The sequence below is a fragment of the Culex pipiens genome, chromosome 3 (genome assembly GCF_016801865.2).
Source record: "Culex pipiens pallens isolate TS chromosome 3, TS_CPP_V2, whole genome shotgun sequence".
Classification (NCBI taxonomy): Eukaryota; Metazoa; Arthropoda; class Insecta; order Diptera; family Culicidae; genus Culex; species Culex pipiens.
In genome coordinates this window covers 82,748,052-82,769,557 of record NC_068939.1, presented here as the reverse complement: position 1 = coordinate 82,769,557, position 21,506 = coordinate 82,748,052, and positions in this window count along the sequence as shown.

Here is a 21,506-nt window from a genome sequence, read left to right as displayed (position 1 = left end):
TTAAATTAAATCCAAAGTGATGCTCTTCGGTTCGATGAACACCAGCCCCAATAAAAACGTCGATCGAGCCGGCTCTTCTCTCTTTGATTTTTTGCCACAACCATTAATTAAATCAAACCTAATGAATGTCCATAATGCCTGCGATCTACTCCGGTACGTCAATAAACGTGTGAAACCCGTGGCCGGGAGGGCGCGATCGTGCGAACAAATCACATCCTGTGTGTGCGGCCAAAGTGACCCAACACGATCGATGGTGAAACCGCCAAGAAGACTGGCATACCTGGTGGGCACCCACCGATGCAACTGACCGCGGTGACCCTTTTTGGTGAAGGTCGGAACTTACCCGGTGTGACGCTTTTGCGATGCAACATGGGTTTTTGATGTTTTTGTTGTTTTTAAACGGTCATTGATCGTTGATTGACCTACAGATAAAATCGTTACATGATACTGGAACTGCACCCACAGAAGGTCGAGAGTAAAATGGATTGATATAAAAACTTCCATGCAAAGTAATGAAATTACCAACTCTATCAATCCTGATCAAGAGTGGTAATTTTCAACAATTTTCAATAATTTCAAACGCTTTTTTCGTCACCTTCATAGCTCATTTAAAAATAATTAGCCATCTTTCATAATTTTGTTCATGGTTGCTATAAGCGTGTAAAACGTTACAGTAATTAACGCACCTCCGGTCTAAAATGGTTATAACTTCAACCAACCATCGAACGGGTTCCCGTAAAAGGTAATCCAGAACACGCGCGCTTAAGATTCTTATTAATTATAGATTTCATCACTCACCTAGAATTCAAACGGTTAGGCTAATGATACCTGGTAAATGCAAAACATAAAAAAGAAGAAAACATTAAATACATTATTTTTTTCAAAATGTATAACCTTAAAATATTCAATTAGAACTATCGACTTCTAATTCAAACCAATTCATGCCCTTTTGAATTATTGCAACAATTTATTCAGGTTTTTCCCTCAGTTCTCCAACAACTTTAAAAAAAAAACCCAAACTCCCAGTCTCCGGTTTACACTAAAGAAAAAAGTTGCTAGTGGTTGACCTACGCTGCACGCGGTTTGATTTATTAGCCGAACCAGATCCCAATTAGATTGTATCCGTCCGTCGTTAGGCTAAAAACCTTAGAGTGCAGCCAGCAAAAGTTGCTCTCGTAGGGTGGTTTAGCTGCTGCACCTTGTAGCGCAGAGCCGCGCAGGGTGTTATTAGTGTGCCGAAACGGGGATAGGCCACCCTCAGGATCCATCACCGCGACCCTTCCTCCTCCCTCTCAACCTCTACTGGTGGTCGACATTTTTAAGCATAAATAACACTTCGACACACGATGGTGCTTACCTTTCAGAATGATCTACCCGTGGTGGTGCACTGGAAAGGGTGACTTGAAGTTTGGACAACTTTTGATTTTGATAAGGATTTGTTTTTCAACGCATTGTTACACACATTTTAGTAGGTATCTCCAAATCTACGGAAACTATCGATATAATTTTTGATTCAGCCACTGAAATATTGCTTTATTTATGTGTGTTCTTAAGCCCAGTTTTTGAACAAAATTACGGTTAAAAACACTCAAACTTAACTCAAGAAATACAAAAATTTACCATTCAAGTAAATACTAGAGTAATTATCTTAGATTCCGGTCATTCGCTTTTTTTTTATTATTCAATCCGGTTGATACTTTTTTGGTGACTTCGGTATGCCATTTTGCAACATTATTTCGTTCATATAATTTTCCATACAAAGTTTGCAGCTGTCCATACGAAAATGATTTTTTTGATCGATCTTGGGCAAAGTTGTAGATTGGTAATTCTCCGCCAACTCACACAGCAGTTGCCCCGACCCCTTTTCGATTTGCGTGAAACTTTGTCCTAAGGGGTAACTTTTGTACCTGATCACGAATCCGAGGTCCGTTTTTTGATATCTCGTGACGGAGGGGCGGTACGACCCCTTCCATTTTTGAACATGCGAAAAAAGAGGTGTTTTTCAATAATTTGCAGCCTGAAACGGTGATGAGATAGAAATTTGGTGTCAAAGGAACTTTTATGTAAAAATAGACGCCTGATTTGATGGCGTACTCAGAATTCCGAAAAAAAAAGTATTTTTCATCGAAAAAAACACTAAAAAAGTTTGCGATTGTGATGGAGAAGGAGTAGTTTTAAGCTTCGGATTGGCGAGTGGCGATGGGGCTCTGTGGTGAAAGACGCGAGCAATTCGATAACGGGTTTGGAACGAGATGAACTGGTATCGGTGCAGAAGAAAATGGAAGTTACGTGCGACGAATTTGGTGAGATCAATCCATTTAAACATCATTAAATAATAAGATATTATTGTATAGTTCACAACAGACGCACATTACCACTAACACACAAACAATTCAATTAAGTTCCCCTGCAAATTCTTAAATATTTCCAACCTTAGGCATCTATTTAAAAAATAAATATGCTGATTAAACCCATTACACATAAAGCTAAAAATATTAACTAAGTATGCTTTTCGAACCGGTCGTTTTAATTTCACTTCTAAGTCTTATATTTAAATAAAACAAATAAATTAATAATTAATGTTTACTCTGCATCGCTGTAAGAGTTTAAAATCAAGATTTCAAATCAAATGCGTTAAATCATTACCTCGAATTTCGCTTAAACATATAATCATTTAAGGTAAAATATAAACTCCTCTTTACTCTTACAGTCGGTAGCTTGAGTTTAAAAGCAAACATGTTAAAACTGTGTTTAATCAGCATTGCTTTTACATTAGTAAATGGTCAGTTTAGTAATACTATTGTCAATTTGATCAAGCACGGCTTCGTCGCGTTGTATCTGCCGTGACATAAAATATAAAAAATATAAATCATGCATTCTTTACACTATACAGTCACAAGTATATGTTTAATAATAAAAAAAAACTAACTCTACTTGATTCGCCCGTAATACCTTTCGAGGTATATCCTAGGGTTCTACCTCTCCTACTAACATTGAGTCCAAAACCTCCCTACAAACATCTATACCACTAAGGTGACGCAGGGATCCTTGCGCACTTTAGATAGGTGTTTACTAACATTCCTTCCGTTCCCCAAAGGATAGCTTGGACCCGGCGAGGACCCCCTTATGCCCTGGGCTGTATTACACACTCATCAAAAGATGAAGACATGGTATCTCCCGTGTTGGATTATTGTTCCGGATGAGGGTCTAACACAACCACACCAAACAGAGGGATAAGCGTTGTGGAGCCATCCGTGGATAGGGCGTCCTAAAATGCTAATGCTAATGCTAATGCTAATGCTAATGCTAATGCTAAAAAAACACTAAAAAAGTTCTAAAAACTCTCCCATTTTCCGTTATTCGACTGTAATTTTTTTGGAACATGTCATTTTATGGGAAATTTAAAGGGAAATTTGCAATACATTCAATATTACGCTCTTTTGAAATGTTAGTATTGATTTATTTATTTTTTTAATATTGTTTTCGAAAAAAATGGAAAATTTCACGAATGTTTCATATTTTAACATTGTAAATCGGATCATTAGTTGCTGAGACATCGACACCACAAAATTGTGGGTTGTTTTGGTGAGACTTAGAAAACATCAATTTTCCTGTTTTTAAACCTTTGCATGGCAATATCTCAGCAACGAAGCAACAAAATTCAAAAATGCAAAATATAGAGAATTTTCTCAGCTTTTCAAAAATATTTTTTTTGCAATTCCGTCGTGAAACTACTTACTTTTCCTGTCATTCTTGAACGACAAAATAGCCTACTTTTCTGTATCAAAAATAACAGAATCGAATAGCAACACTTTTCAAAATAAATGCTGAAAAGTTCTACTTTTCAGCACTGAAATGGGTGCTGAAAAGTTGAACTTTTCAGCACTTGTTTCGAAAAGTAACACTTTTCAGCATTTTTTTGATTTAAACGATTTATTGACAAAATACATGAAAATTTGACTTAAAATTTCACTCAATGGGTGTTTTTCGGAATTGCAAAAAATTTTGTATGGAACTTGTTGCAAAACTTGATTTTTTCAGCACTCTTCGTATTTATCCAACTCGGTGAACCTCGTTGGATAAATATACGACTCGTGCTGAAAAAAATCATCTTTTTGCAACTTGTTGCATAAACTACTATTTCAAAAGTGAGCAAACATGGACACTAATTTTAAAAAATTAATAACTGCGACTATTTTGAAAAAAGTTGACTAAAAATGGCTATAACTTGGAAACGGTGCACTTCACTAAAGTACTTTTTGATTGCAAATTTTTTGCGACCAATATTTCGGTTTTTGCCCATTCTGGAAATTTCTGAAAAGTTGGCATTTGATGTCCTCTAAAACATATAAAAAAATAAAAAAAAATATAAAAATAGTGTTTTTTCGCAAATCAAGTTATAGTGACAAAAAGTGAAATTAAAAATAACCAAAACATTTTTTACCGTGTATCATTTTTTTCAGTGTAGTCCATATTTATGGCTACAACTTTGCCGAAGACACCAAATCGATCAGAAAATTCCTTCAAAAGATACAGATTTTTGAATGTTCACACATTATTTTTGTATGAACAGCTGCCAAATTTGTATGGAAAATTATATGAACGAACTAATGATGCAAAATGGCTTTTTTGAGCATACCGAAGGCACCAAAAAAGTTTCAGCCGGATTAAAAAATACAAAAAAATAAAATTAAAGAAAAAGACCGATTCCGTAGAGAACTGCTCCAATCCGGAATTTTGTGAAAATTTTAGTATTTCATCATAAAAAAAAAACCAATAAAGTGAAAATGCACAGCAAATTTCCTGCAAATAATGAAAATTTTAGTATTTTCGAAATAATACGGTATTTTGTGATTTTTTTTTATTTTATTAAAAATAATGTAATATAGAGGAAACAAAATTTCGCTTCGTTTGATACCCATATCGCAAAATATGAAAATTTGAGTATTTTTTTAAAAGAGAATTTGTGAAAATTCCAATGATTAAAAAAACTCTAATGAAGTGAAAAGCAAACCAAATTTCGCTTCGTTTGATACCCACATTACAAATTTAAAAAAAAAATGAGTACTTCCGAAAAATACGTATTTTATCTAATATTTTTAAGTATTTAAAAAAACTACATAAAAGAGAAAAATTTACAAAATTTCACAATTTAGTACTTTCTAAAAAATACGGCATTTTGTGAACAATTTTAAGTGCTAATACTTTGAAACTTACGACAATTTAAAAAAAAAACAATTCTTAGTGAAAGCGTTGAAAATTTAACATGATATGGTTGAATTAAGTCGATTTTAGGAAGATTTTAAAACTGAGTTATCATCCGTTATCAGCGATAAGATAATAGCCGATAGAATTATTGAAATGACGATAACGATAACAATAGAGCGACTAGACTTTGCAAAAACAAGGTTTGCATCACTTTGAAATATGTTTGATAAAAAACAATGTATAAAACTAAATGTTTAATTTTGTTAAACTAGTTTATTTATTTATTTATTCGTCAAACAAACGTAGACTACATTGATCATTGTTTAATTACTAATAACAGGTGAACATTATTTAAGTTATAAACTATCTTCTTTGGTTATAAAACTGGTTTTTTTTCATAGCGGATTTAGTCATAGTAAAATCGATTGTGTCACTGTATTTGTTATATGTTTCCATGTTTAGTATTCTTAACTATTTTTGCAGTAACTATGCATAAAATCGTAATCTTGGATGTACACAAACAGTCTATCGCACATCATCTAATGACAATTCAGGTTGAGTGTGAGTAGAATAGACTGCTTGTTTGCATCCAAGGTCGAAAGCTTACAACAGATTTGTTCGATTTTCAGTTCACAAATGAAAATTGTACAATTTTTTTTTCAATTCTGTGAAGTTGAATCTGACAAAATTGAAATGTTTCAAATATCGTCAACATTTTTTTCGATTATGGGAACAATGTTGTCGATTTTGAAAACATTTGCAACGAAATCGATAAAATTGTTAACTGTTTTGGAAATAATTCAATGTTGTCAAATTCGACAACACAAAGTTACCGGATTTGCTTACAGGATTTCTATCCGTGTAGGAAGTTCACTTCCTACAAGACTCCTGCCAAAATTGTTTAAAGGTGAGGCTGGATCTTTGTTTCGAATTGAATTCAAAAACATTTATTACAAACAATGTTTCGGTGTGGCGGTACGTTTGGTCACCCTAACGCTGCGGGTGCCCCACAATCATTGAGGTATAAGAGAGTGAGATATTTCATAAAATGTTTGAGAGAACCGCTGCCGGGCAAAAATGTTGCCAAGCAGTGCAACATTGTAGCCGCCACTGCTGCTTGGTGTGTAGTACTTGCAATCGAATCAACATTCTTTTTTTCGATTCACTGACACCGGCAAACGGCAACAGCTTTATTTGGACCTTCGTTTAAACCACCCCGACCGAGGGGGACTGAAGAGGGGACGGGGAAATCATTAGTAGAATTTGTTCACTTTTTGCGAAAGCTTGTGATGTGATGACTCGAACAAAAAAGAAAACTCATAAACGATTGCAAAAAATAGAAAATTGCTTTTGAATTTTCTTTTCAAAACTTAGATTCTGTTCTGATAAATGAATTTAATAACCTTTTTTATGAGAAAAACAAATTCAAGTCATTAAGTGATAGCACATTTTCACTAGACCATAAAAACGAACTCCCACTCCATTCCAAGCTTTTCATTTACTTTCGTCCTTAACTTTACTCGACACTCCCTCCCTCTGACCCCAGTAATGACGGCGCTCTGGAATGGGGTATCAGTAAACCGGCGTCGTCTGGCTGAAGTAATTGTCAATATATTTTGATCAAATTACGCCTACGCGCGTGGCTAGTGAAAATGGTTTCATGCATAATCTGGCTCGGCTGTGTAACTATTTCGATTGGAAGTGTCTGCTCAATGGTGTGTGTAATGGACTCAGAGGTGTAGGTAATTGTATTTACTGTTTGTTCTGATTTGATCATTTATTAACTAAAAGGTTATTTAATAACAAGAAGGATAACATTTAAAAAATGACAAAAAAAATGTGAGTAATATAACCTTAAAAATTTCATGACAAATCATTCAACCATTTTACAAATTTTAACTAAGTAAAAAAATGCATGTTTTTTTAAATATTTTAAATCAACTTGCACAGTCCTGCCTCCATAACAACAACAACCTCGCCGCCCCTGGATCGATATATCAAATTGACGAGGCCGACTGGCGACATGTCGATAAGAGACCACATATAAAAACATCATGGTGAGAGCATCGACGACGACGACAACAACGCTTACAACACGGGAAGCTTTTCAGACACGACGCGTACAAGACGCCGGCAGATGGCAACAGCGCTAGAAATAGATGAGGATCGAACAATTTATCCCAGATACACAGAACTCAAACCTCTTTCAAAACCATCAGTCTAAAATAAAGCGGTCAATTTGAATGTAGGGATGGAAACTCACCACGACAATCTCAAATTCACCACAGTTCTTGTACACTTCTTTGGCAGCTGCTTGACACAGCATTCAATAACGCTCATCACCATCAGATAAACAAACATGAGTGGTGTGTTCCCGATCATTGTCCTTAAAAAAAATAGATTAATGATTAGATTAACGTCTACTAGTCTGTGAGTTTACGCAGCTTTTACCCCCCAACCCCTTATTTTTAGTGCTTGGTGCGTGTAGGAGACAGTATTGATGGAAATGTTGGAAAATTATTCAATCAGACGGAAAATGCCGGTTTTATATTTGGAATACATAGTCAAAACATTTAAAAGCTCTCAAACTTATATTGTTTTTTCAAAAATTTAGATAGATTCCGTTTAAAATTTCTTCTACGAATCCATCCAAAACAACTGTTGTGGATATGGTACTTAACCAATTCATATCTAGAGTTTTTTTTTTAATATGTCCTATAAACATATGAAAGACAATAGCTTATAGAACTCTAGATATTGACTTATGGAAGCTAGCGTGTTTTCCGTTCCGTTTGAGGATTAAAAGTGAAAATCGATTCGAGCCTTTTTCCTCCCTCAGGCTTACACACACATTCTGAAGGAGAAAATCGCTGCATCCCGGTTGTTTGTAAATCCCAAAGAAAATAAAGCATGTGAGGGTCCATGATTTAAAACAGAATTTTAATTTGAGTGTTTTTACACATAACCGTAACGATATCATATAAATTTAAGCACTTATTTTTAAGCCCACAAACACATTGTTTTGATAAATTGAACCAAAAATTTCGAATAAGTATATTTTTTCAAATTTGTTTTTTTTTAGCAATGCAATGTTTCATTATCATATGAAAAGTGGCTTCTTATAAGAAAATAATATTTGATTTGACAACTGTTTCAATCAATGCTATGAAGCCGTTGTCCAAGTGAAAAGTACATTTACGAGCCTTTTAATTAAATAAATAAATTATTTAAAAAAATGGCTGACTGCCGTTAAAAAATCTGGAAAAACCAAGCAAACGCAAAAGCAAGGTGACAATTTTGTTTAAAAAATGCAATAGAGGAGAAAAGCAACTCGCGACAAAATTTTGAGGCTAGGAATTTTGACAGGTATGATTTTCATAAAGTATTCGCCTCCTTTTCTCTCCCACAAAAAAACTGGGGACAATGTAGCTGTCAAACTAGGCCAAAATGTCAAAGTCACTCACAAAATGTACTTTGAGTGATTTGAGTTCATTTCTGACGTCACGATTTTGTCCTCTATAGAGGCGTCAGAAATGAACTCAAATCACTCAAAGTTTAATTCATTCTTGTGTTTCAAAATGGCTTCCTCATCATCAATCAAAATAAACATAAATGCTGATACTTTTTAATATGATTTTTCAAATGTCCAAAGTGAACGTTATAAGAGATTCATCTCTTTTACGGGAAACGGGTTCTAATTGACGATCCTTTTTTATAATGTGAGCTAATTTTGCCAATTTTTTGATACATTGGAGACTATTTGAAAAAAGTGGTATTGAAATTGCTATATTTCGGAAATATTTAGGCAAATTGCCTCCTAAGTAAAGTTTTGAGTAGTTAAAAAGATGTTCATTATATCAAAAAAAAAATTGTTAAAAATTTACAAAACATTTCAGCAGCAACAAATAAAAGCAAACTGCAATTTCCAACCAATCAAAGTTCTTCTAAGAGCTCTAGAGAGAAGAAAAGTCCTAAAGTTTAATTCAGTTCCACATTAATTCCTTGCCTTGATATACAGTGTAAACTAACAGAATATCGTTTCAAAATTACAATTACAATCACAATAGCATTTATAGTTTTTATTGGTTCACGGGACTGTGCCAATATAAAGAGAAATATCATGTATGAGTGTGTTCTGAGAATAATTTCTTAGTTTACACAGCAAATTTTAGATTGCCATCCAGAATTTTTTTCCAATAGAAAAACAAAAATTAGACTTATTCAAGATTTTTAAAGTATTGTTTAGTTGCGGCAAGGCAAATCTTGACAAATGAAATACCAGCAACGAATTTTGAATCGTCAGCAAATGATCTGTCAAACTGACCCAGAGTAATGGCTGAATTTTCAGCAAAGTAAATTGATATTATTTTTTACAGAAACTGAAACTCCAGTTGTTTTGACAACTTTTTTTCTGAAATTTCAGTAAATCATCTGTCAAAGTGACACATATCAACTAACTAAAAGTTCAGTACACTATATAAATACAAAATAAATCACCTAAGCGTTTATTGTAATTTCAGTTGAATTTAGAAAACATCACTGAATTTCAGCGAAAAAAAATGGTGTTATTTTCCTTCTTTGCTCTCCTGATAATATTATCATAAAAACCCATTGACCTTTTGTTAAGAAGAGTACCCTGAACCTTCTGATTCATTTTGATGATTTTTATTTCAATTCCTTGATAAATGATTATCATCAGCAATCAACGATTCCCGGTCACTGCATTGACAATTATATAAATTTTGATGCAGATTTTTGTTTTATTTTGAACAGATTTTCGTTCAATTTTATGAAATGCAGAGCATTTAAGAGTTAAGAGAATCAATGTTCTTTGAAAATGAAAAACGGCAGTTTTATATTTTAATTTTTAAAGAAAACAAGCTGAAAAATATAAAGATATCTCATTCAAAAAAAATCATAGGTTCATAGGTGAGATTAAAAACCATTAGAAAATTTAAAACATGGATAGAAATATTAAAGTAAAATTTTAAAAGTGCTCAATAAATCCCAAAAATTGATAACATCAACTGTAGAGTTTACAATTAAGGTTTTAGCTGTTCTAGGGATTCTATTGATTGATATATGCAAAATATGTAAATTGAAGTAAGTCTTTTAATTTTTCGGTATTTTAAGATGAAAGCTACCCCCAGCCACAACCCACCAAAGCTCCCCTAAAGGGGTGCCATCTTCTCCCACGCAAAATCCTCACGTTGTGACGTGGGCTAAAAATAGACCGCAACAACAAGGCTGCTGACGCTGAAACGGGGCAACAGTTGTGATCGCACACAATTTTCCATTCATTCATGGTTTCTGGTTTTCACCACCAAAAGAAAGAGGAAACTGCGCAATGGATGCCACATCCCAGGGCCGGCATTCAATCCTCGGTACACAGCACTGTAATCACGACAGAAACAGTAATTTTGGTCCGGAACATCCAGCTGCTGCTGGTTGTAGCTTCCCGCGAATGACGTCATGAACTTGCGTGGGAGGATGGCTTTTGAAAGAAAGAAGAAAGCTTCGGATTGGTGTTCTGTCAGCAGCAGATAAAAGTGTCATCAATTTTAAGGAAAACGGTTTAGCTGAATGGTGGATTCAATTTCAAGAAATTGATTTAGGATATTTCTGTTAACACTTCATTTCTGCAAGGGGTAGTTCAATACAGCCGATGTCACCTGGCATTCTCGTGACTAAGCAGTGGGCACATGTCATCAGTCAGATAGTAGTATAGTGCACTCTCTCACCCTCGCAAATGGCACATAAAACTTGCCCTGCCTGACCAAGGTTACGGTCATGTGTGCAGTGCACTAATTATTGCAGTCGCAAAATGCACGTGCTACTACTTCGAGTCCATAACTATGTATTGAAAAGCAGTCAATTAGAATTTTCTAAGCTTACCTGTACTGATTTTTTTTAAGATTTTTTTAATTTTATTACCTGTACTGATTTTTTTAGATTTTTTATTTTATTACCTGTACTGATTTTTTTTAGATTTTTTATTTATTTAAAGTTACTTTTTCAAAGTTGCAAAAAATTGCTACCACACGGATAGACCACTGGCGTACAGATTTCTCAACCTGGGGTACGAGCGGTCGTAGGGGGTACCGGAAGACAAACCCCATAATGGCGGACATTTGAAAAATACCCCAAACAAAATATTTGAGAGAAAAACAAACAAAATTATTTGAAGCAATCAAATTATCGCAATATATTTTTTCAACAAAGTATTAACCTGGCCATGGTCTTCGTTTCGTACATACACTTATGGTACTCGGGTCTATATGACCCAGAAATGTATTTGGCTGCCAAAATTCGGAATCTTGACCGATTTTGGATGTCTTAGCCGCAAATGAAAGGTTAGAATGTCTACTTTGCGATTCCGACTGGCAGAACCGGTTTTGGCCACTGTGGCCACCGGGAACCTGCTACAACCGAAAAAAGTCCTTTTTGAGGCCCCGACTTTGAGGACCTGTATCTCCGGAACGATAACACATAGCGGGTTGCTTCCAGTTGCATTTGACGAGTAATAACCTCAACTTTAAGCTCCCGTAGAGATGATTTGTCAAAAGTGGACACCGGTTCCGTTAACCCGGAACATCCGAAAAACATGATTTTTTCAGCGTTTGTTATAAAATTAGTCAATTTTTTCAACCGGATTTTTTGTAAATCATTACATACGCACACTACATACTACCTCTGACTGTTTGGGATCGTTCCGGCCAACTGTGGCCAATCCGGAACCGGTTCTAGGGTACCACCAAAACGGTTCCAATAATGGTATCGCTAGAAACCCGTCATGTTGCATATCAAACTTCATGAAATTGAAAATTATGACCATCTGAGGTCATGCCGATATCCTCTGACCCAACCTGGTCACTCCGGAACCAGTTACCGATGGCCACTGGGGGACACTTCCGGAGTATGCAGGAAAGCATATCATGCGACATATCAAACGTCATGAAATTGAAAATTATGACCATCTTAAGTCATTCCGATATCCTCTGACTCACCTTGGTCACTCCGGAACCGGTTACCGGTGGCCACTGGGGGACACTTCCGGAGTATGCAGGAAAGCATATCATGCGACATATCAAACGTCATGAAATTAAAAATTATGACCATCTGAGGTCATTCCAATATCCTCTGACTCACCCTGGTCACGCCGGAACCGGTTACCGGTGGCCACTGGGGGAAACTTACGGAGTATGCAGGAAAGCATATCATGCGACATATCAAACTTCTTGAAATTGAAAATTATGACCATCTGAGGTCATGCCGATATCCTCTGACCCAACCTGGTCACTCCGGAACCGGTTACCGGTGGCCACTGGGGAACACTGCCGGAGTATGCAAAGAACCCTACCATGCGACGTATCAAACTTCATGAAATTGAAAATTATGACCATCTAAGGTCATGCCAATATCCTATGACCCAACCTGGTCACGCTGGAACCGGTTACCGGAGGCTACTGGGGGACACTGCCGGAGTATGCAGGGAAGCATACCATGCGACGTATCAAACTTCATGAAATAGTAAATTATGACCATCTGAGGTCATTCCGATATCCTCTGACTCACCCTGGTCACGCCGGAACCGGTTACCGGTGGCCACTGGGGAACACTTCCGGAGTATGCAGGGAAGCATATCATGCGACATATCAAACTTCATGAAATTGAAAATTATGACCATCTGAGGTCATGCCGATATCCTCTGACCCAACCTGGTCACTCCGAAACCGGTTACCGGTGGCCACTGGGGAACACTGCCGGAGTATGCAAAGAACCCTACCATGCGACGTATCAAACTCCATGAAATATAAAATTATGACCATCTAAGGTCATGCCAATATCCTATGACCCAACCTGGTCACGCCGGAATCGGTTACCGGTGGACACGGGGGGACACTTACGGAGTATGCAAGGAAGCATATCATGCGACATATCAAATTTCATGAAATATAAAATTATGACCATCTAAGGTCATGCCAATATCCTATGACCCAACCTGGTCACGCCGGAACCGGTTAATGGTGGCCACTGGGGGACACTTCCGGAGTATGCAGAGAAGCATATCATGCGACATATCAAACTTCATGAAATTGAAAATTATGACCATCTGAGGTCATGCCAATATCCTCTGACTCACCCTGGTCACGCCGGAACCGGTTACCGGTGGCCACTGGGGGACAATTCCGGAGTATGCAAGGAAGCATATCATGAGACATATCAAACCTCATGAAATTGCAAATTATGACCACCAAAGGTCTTGCCCACGTTTTTTAATCCAACCTGGCCACTGGGAGACAATTTCTGGTGGCGATGTCCTCCGGCCCATCCTGATTAATTTGGAACCGAAAATGGGTTGGGAATGGAGGAAATTTGTGAAACATGCAAAGAACCAAGTTTGAAGTTTCTTCTCGAACCTAAGATTTAAAAGGTTTTAATGGGGAGAGCACCAAATCCTTCTCATTTTCCAAGGAACCTTCCATCCCAGAGTTCGGACTGACGACCTTTGGATTGGGAGTCCAACCGCCGCCAGCGACTCCACCGGAGCAGGCTTGGTTTGGAGTGTTGATTGTAATTATAGCAGGGAGAAAACTGGAATGATCAAATGACCGTACAACAACTGAGGCTGGAACCGACGTTTTACTTCCCCATCCGATAGAAGGCGTGATGACACATTACTCGTCACAAGAAATGTGGACGCAATCACACTAGCAGCTACACAACCGAGCCCGATTACCATTCCGGAACCATTTAATTGATGGTGGTTTTAATTTTCTGTAGTAGATAAATTTAGTTGAACCTTCCAAAATTAGACCGAGCCACGTAGCCTAGTGGTAACGCTCCCGCCTAGTAAGCGGTAGATCGGGGTTCAAATCCCGGCTCGGACCAACACAACTGGTGATCGTTTCTCTTCTGGATTCGATTGCTTAGTAAAGGGAAGGTAGTGTATCGTCACAAACTGGACCTTATCACGACACCTTAGGGAGGCGACCTATGGAATGTTAACATTAACCTTAACATGTTAACATTAAGTTGAGAATGAAATTGCCACTGAATCCGCTTTGTAAATGCCGGCCCCGATACTCTTCAAGGGTGTTCCCCTCAGGAACTGGGAAAGATTTACTTTTTTTACTTCCAAAATTACCTAACTTACAGACCCTCCGGAAGTGTCCCCCAGTGGCAACCCGTATCCGGTTCCGGAGTGATCAAGTTGGGTCATAGGATATCGGCATGACCTTAGATGATGATAATTTTCAATTTCATGATGTTTGATACGTCGCGTGATATGTTTCCTTGAATTCTTCGGAAGTGTCCCCCACTGGCACCGGTAACCGGTTACGAAGTGACCAGGTTGGGTCAGAGGATATCGGCATGACCTTAGATCAGTGGTCCTCAGCCAGTTGATCATCGCGGGCTTATTTGGAAATTTGCCCCAGAGTCGTGGGCAACATGTAAAATATAAATAAAAAATAAGTTGTAGAGTAGAATAGTTTGAAATTGAAATTTTGACAAACAACTAAATTTTTGACAACTTAGAAATTGTCACCAATTATACAAAATCAATTGAAAAAAAATCAACATTCTTCATAAATTTTTCTCATCATATTTCATGTTTTAAAAAATAAATGTTGTACAATTCGACAATATTTCACTTAAAAAAAAATATTTTTTTGTTACATTTATATTAACTTTTTTTTGTTTATAATTATTTTCTTGGTTTTGCGAACACATTTGGTTTGGTTATTCTATTTAAGCTTTGAATGTTTTGAACATTTTTTCAATGATTTTTTGAGTGAATTTTGAAGTAACAGTAATAAGTTTTGAATTATCCGTATGTTATAGGAAAAAATCATATTTATTGAAATTTAGAAGTTTATTTTGGTTCGAAAAATTTGTATTATTAAACAAGATAAAAAAGTGTTTTTTCAATGATTTTGAAATTTTTTAAGATCTTTTCGTACGAAGTACAATCTTCTCGTTTCATTTTGAATCAAAGATTGAGGCACTAAAAAAGATCAAAAATATAATCAAATAGAATTTTTATGTTCTGTCGATTTTTTAGGATAACAAAATTGAACCAAAAAATATTAGCTCGGAATTCATATTTTATAATTTCCTTATTCAATATTTCTAACAAGTTTTAGTCAGAAAGTGATCTGATGTTTAGAACTGTTGGATATTTATTTATTCTTAGTATTTTTAGCAACGTGATTCCCAGATAATACAAAGTTTTTGTCACACTATCACATTTATAATTTTATATTTTTAAAGGAATGAATGTTTCATATTCATTATTTCCAAATTTAGAAATTTAATCGCTTTATAAATTCTACAGGAAAATAAGGCACCACTAGTTTAATACTTCCCATGACCTTATAAATATTGTAGAAATCAGAAATCAATTATGGTTATTTCGTCAAAAAAACATATTTTTTCTTTTTAAAGAAACTTAGTTCATGATTTCTCTAGCGAACTTCATATGAGAACGCAAAGTGGGCCGGATTCCAAAATAATTTCAAAACCATCCCGAAGGCCGTACAGAAGACCTCGGTTAGCCACATACGGCCCGCAGGCCGCATTTTGGTGACCACCGCCTTAGATGGTTATAATTTTCAAATTCATGAAGTTTGATACGTCGCATGATATGCTTCTCTGCATACTCCGGAAGTGTCCCCCAGTGGCCACCGGTTCCGGCGTGACCAGGTTGGGTCAGAGGATATTGGCATGACCTTAGATGGTCATAATTTTCTATTTCATGAAGATTGATATGTCGCATGATATGCTTCCTTGCATACTCCGTAAGTGTCCCCCCGTGTCCACCAGTAACTGGTTCCGGAGGGACCAGGTTGGGTCAGAGGATATTGGCATGACCTTAGATAGTCATAATTTTCTATTTCATGACGTTTGATACGTCGCATGGTAGGGTTCTTTGCATACTCCGGAAGTGTCCCCCCGTGTCCACCGGTAACCGGTTCCGGCGTGACCAGGTTGGGTCATAGGATATTGGCATGACCTTAGATAGTCATAATTTTCTATTTCATGACGTTTGATACGTCGCATGGTAGGGTTCTTTGCATACTCCGGAAGTGTCCCCCAGTGGCCACCGGTAACCGGTTCCGGAGTGACCAGGTTGGGTCATAGGATATTGGCATGACCTCAGATGGTCATAATTTTCAATTTCATGAAGTTTGATACGTCGCATGGTATGCTTCCCTGCATACTCCGGAAGTGTCCCCCGTGTCCACCGGTAACCGGTTCCGGCGTGACCAGGTTGGGTCATAGGATATTGGCATAACCTTAGATAGTCATAATTTTCTATTTCATGACGTTTGATACGTCGCATGGTACGGTTCTTTGCATACTCCGGAAGTGTCCCCCAGTGGCCACCGGTAACCGGTTCCGGAGTGACCAGGTTGGGTCAGAGGATATTGGCATGACCTCAGATGGTCATAATTTTCAATTTCATGAAGTTTGATACGTCGCATGGTAGGGTTCTTTGCATACTCCGGAAGTGTCCCCCCGTGTCCACCGGTAACCGGTTCCAGCGTGACCAGGTTGGGTCATAGGATATTGGCATGTCCTTAGATGGTCATAATTTTCTATTTCATGAAGTTTGATACGTCGCATGGTAGGGTTCTTTGCATACTCCGGCAGTGTTCCCCAGTGGCCACCGGTAACCGGTTCCGGAGTGACCAGGTTGGGTCAGAGGATATCGGCATGACCTCAGATGGTCATAATTTTCAATTTCATGAAGTTTGATATGTCGCATGATATGCTTCCCTGCATACTCCGGAAGTGTCCCCCAGTGGCCACCGGTAACCGGTTCCGGAGTGACCAGGGTGAGTCAGAGGATATCGGAATGACTTCAGATGGTCATAATTTTCAATTTCATGAAGTTTGATATGCAACATGACGGGTTTCTAGCGATACCATTATTGGAACCGTTTTGGTGGTACCCTAGAACCGGTTCCGGATTGGCCACAGTTGGCCGGAACGATCCCAAACAGTCAGGGGTAGTATATAGTATACGAATGTAATGATTTACAAAAAATCCGGTTGAAAAAATTGACTAATGTGTTGATTTTATAACAAAAGCTGAAAAAATCATGTTTTTCGGATGTTCCGGGTTAACGGAACCGGTGTCCACTTTTGACAAATCATCTCTACGGGAGCTTAAAGTTGAGGTTATTACCCGTCAAATGCAACTGGAAGCAACCCGCTATGTGTTATCGTTCCGGAGATACAGGTCCTCAAAGTCGGGGCCTCAAAAAGGACTTTTTTCGGTTGTAGCAGGTTCCCGGTGGCCACAGTGCCCAAAACCGGTTCTGCCAGTCGGAATCGTAAAGTAGACATTCTGACCTTTCATTTGCGGCCAAGACATCCAAAATCGGTCAAGGTTCCGAATTTTGGCAGCCAAAAACATTTCTGGGTCATATAGACCCGAGTACCATAAGTGTGACTTTTTTTCTGGGGGGCACTTCCGGTGGCCACCGGAAGTCCATTTTTGGCTCAAATGTGTGTCTTGGTAAGATGCACAAAGTCATAAAATTTCAGCTCTGTAAGTGCCAAAGGTCAAAAGTTACGATAACTTTTATCATGCTCTTGGGTCATATAGACCCGAAGACCATGCCCGGGTTAAATTCTTTCCGTTTTGGCAAATCGATTTTCAATGAATTTTTATTTGGTATGAATCTTTGATTTCTTATGCCCAATTAAGCTATTTTGCATAGGTAATTGATTTCTTCCTTGAGATGGTGAATGACGAGCGAATTAGCCAAGCTATGATTCTAAAAAAACAACGATTTTTTTAAAGTATCTACAAAACACTCAGAATGCTTCCAGAAAATATTTGAGTCCAAAATGTTTTTTTTATGAATTTGGATTAAAGCACCATTTCAGAGATTCCTGCTTTATTTATTTTGTTTTACTTTTTTTTGCCAAACTGCCAACTTTAAAAACAGCTCAAAAGGTTAGTTTCATATTTTGAACATTTTTTATGCGAAACATGTTTGTTTTGTAAGTCTTACCTAATCAGGAACAGTCCAGACTCGATTATCCGAAGCCGCGATCATCCAAATTTTCAATTATCTGAAGTTCGACTATCCAAAGTTTGATTGTCCAAAGGTTTGTATTGGACTTCTATAGAATGATCGAATCACGAACAAAAAAAAGTTTTTGAATTTTTCAGTATTATTTCTTTTAACATCAAATTCGACTGCTGCGAACCCATTTTCGCCAAATTTGAATGAAGCTTTTCTGTTAAGAATGAACTTATTTAAAAAAATATTTTTTTTCTAAACAAATATTAATTCTTGGCGATCACTTAGGAGAAAGTATCTGTTCAATAAAAAAAACCGAATTTTTGTATGATATCTTAGAAATTATGGATCTTATTTTAAATTAACAATACACTCTTTTGAAAATTATTCGCGGCCTGTATCTCAGTAATGAAAAATATGATCAAAAATTTGATGATCAAATTGAAAAATATGATCAAAAAAAGGTTGAATTTTCTCAACCATCGATTTTATTTATAAAAATCTCTGTTTCAAAAATTCATAGCAATCGTTCGTCAAACACTACCTTTAATTCGAGTAAAGCATATGAAAAAATTGATGGGAGAAAAGTTTGTTCATAAAATCAAAAAATCTATGCAAAGAAAATTCAATTTAAAAAGGGAAAAATAATTCCAAATGTAATGCATTTTGAGTAGCTCCAATATTTATTAAATAACTCTTTTGAAAATCATGGTTCAAAACTTCTTTTAATAGCAATTCAAACAGATAATTTTTCGAAAATCTTTGTCTAAGGTCTTTTTTGCAAAGTGTAATTTAATTTAATCAAAAACATGTTTTCAAACCACTATAACGTCATGATTCGAAATCCGGACACATAGTAGCATATCATTTTCGTTATAGCTGACAAAAAATCATGTAATAAGTTGGAAATGAAGAAATATCATCAGGATGTAATATGAACAGTCAGTTTTAAGAGAATGCATGCAAAATATGTCTTTTCTAACAATTTTTCATCAGAATTGGAAAATTAAAATGACTTGTTGTGCTTCGAATCCCGGACACTGATAAAAGCTGATTCGAAATCCGGACACTTTTGCTTCGAATTCCGGACACTCGTTTTTACTAATGAATCGCACAAATTTGGACTGAAATGTTAGTGAATAGCATTCTTTAGGTCTCAAATAAGCTGTTAACATCATAACAATCGATATTTTATGTAAAAATTTGCTATAATTTAAGGAAATCAAAACCATACATTTCTGCTTTGCCTTCCCGGTGCTTCGGAAGCCTATGAATTATTTCACGTGAAATGTTTCGCATTTTTGGTAATCTTATAATTTTATTTTATTTAATTGTTTTGACAATAACTACAGCGTTCAAACAAACTTTAAATGAAAGTTGATGTTAGAATTCATCAAATAACACAGTTTTGACATTCATAATGCGAACTTATATCCAAATAATTGATAAAACAAGATGAGGTGGCCGGGTTTCGAAGCGTCCGGGAATTCGAATCATGACGTTAGAAACAAACCTTAACTTTTTAACAATACTACATTTAGGGACAATCCATACCACGTGGTCATTTTTGTGAAATCTCAGACAAAGCGAAATGTTTCCAAATTCGTCAACATTTTTTCCGATTTTGAACAACAATGTTGTCGATTTTGAAAACATTGCAAGTGAAATCGAAAAAAAATGTTGACGCTTTTGGAAATATTGCGATGTTTACAAATTCGACAACATAAAGTTACAAGATTGGCTTACAGGATTTCTATCCGTGCATCCGTTTTTTCGCTAACGTGACGGTAGGTTTCCTAAGGCCAATACAGAGTTTTTTTTTAAGTTATTTAAAGCTTTTCTTCAGTGAGCTTTAAATGCATACAAAACGGCACAATGGCACGCAAGGTTAGCCAAAAACGGATCTGAAATGGCCATCACAGTCCGTTTGGATGCGTGTAAATATTGGCCCCTGGGTAAACCAAGACAACGGACAAAAAAGAAGAAGTTTAAGATGACCACCACGAAAATATGCACCCCGTCGCGGGGGGTTCGATGATGGCCCGGCTTGCCTGCAGCGAAATTAGCAATGCTAATCGACCTGTCGATTTTTTTTGGTGACCACCAAGCAGCAATGAATCAAAGAAATTTTGACTATTTTTCATTGAGCTCTTCGTTGAAGGTTGCTTTTTTTTTGAGGGTCTATGTTTTTGTGTGCATGAAAAATTGCATGCGATTTTGCCGGTAATGATCGGCCTTTCGTGCAGCAAAATTGCAAAATTTGCAAACTTGGCCAGATTGGCTCAAACGGCGTGCCTTATGCTAGTTAGTACATTGATTAGATTTGCGGACCTGTCCCCCCGAGAGAGAGAGGGTATCCGCTTCATACCTGATACTGGTGGCACGTGGTCGGTGGCCATTTTTTGCGCTCTTAGCTGCCCATATCGTCGCAACTATGGCCGCAACATGACTGACGGGGTGCTGACATCGAATCCAAAAGTGCCTAACCTGACAGTAATCATGCATAAATTAAGAACGCCTGAGGCAAGCATCCGCCAAGAATGGCTGCAATGTTGGTGAAGAAACCCGGGCCAGCCCAATTCCGGTGAAGCTGCGGTCTTTCAATTAAATTTTAAAAATCTTTTAATGACTTAATTTACGGCAGCCAGTTTGGCGCGGGCCGAGATGCCGAGAGCTTGTAGGGAAACTGAACGGCAGATTGGATTTGGTTTGATTTGCACTGATTAACATCTGTTGACATTCGGTCTTGAAAGCCCTTTTATAGTGCAGCAAATAATTGAATCAATGGGCTGGTAGCTAGCCTGTAAGCATGCGTTAAGGTTTTCAAATTATTTTAAAATGTATTTTCAACCCTGTTACTTATATATATTAATATTTAATATTTAATAAACAAAAAAACAAAGCATCAAGGACAAAGCAGGATCTAACGAGCTTCGATTAAACTCAAATTTGACATGGAATTTCCTTGGCCAAAACAATGACCAGTATTTTTTATGCGATTAGGAAAAATAAAGTTTTAGAAATTTTTCGCAAAAACCACAACATCTTGTTTTATCAATTATTTGAAAATCAGTTCGCAATAAACTTTCATTTAAAACTTTTTTGAACGCTGTAATCATTGCCACAACAATTAAATGAATTAAAAAAATATGAGTTAACCAAAACTGTAAAACATTTCACTGATTATACACTTTCATATTCATACAAAATATCGATTGTTTCTATTATAACAGCTTATTTGATACCTAAAGAATG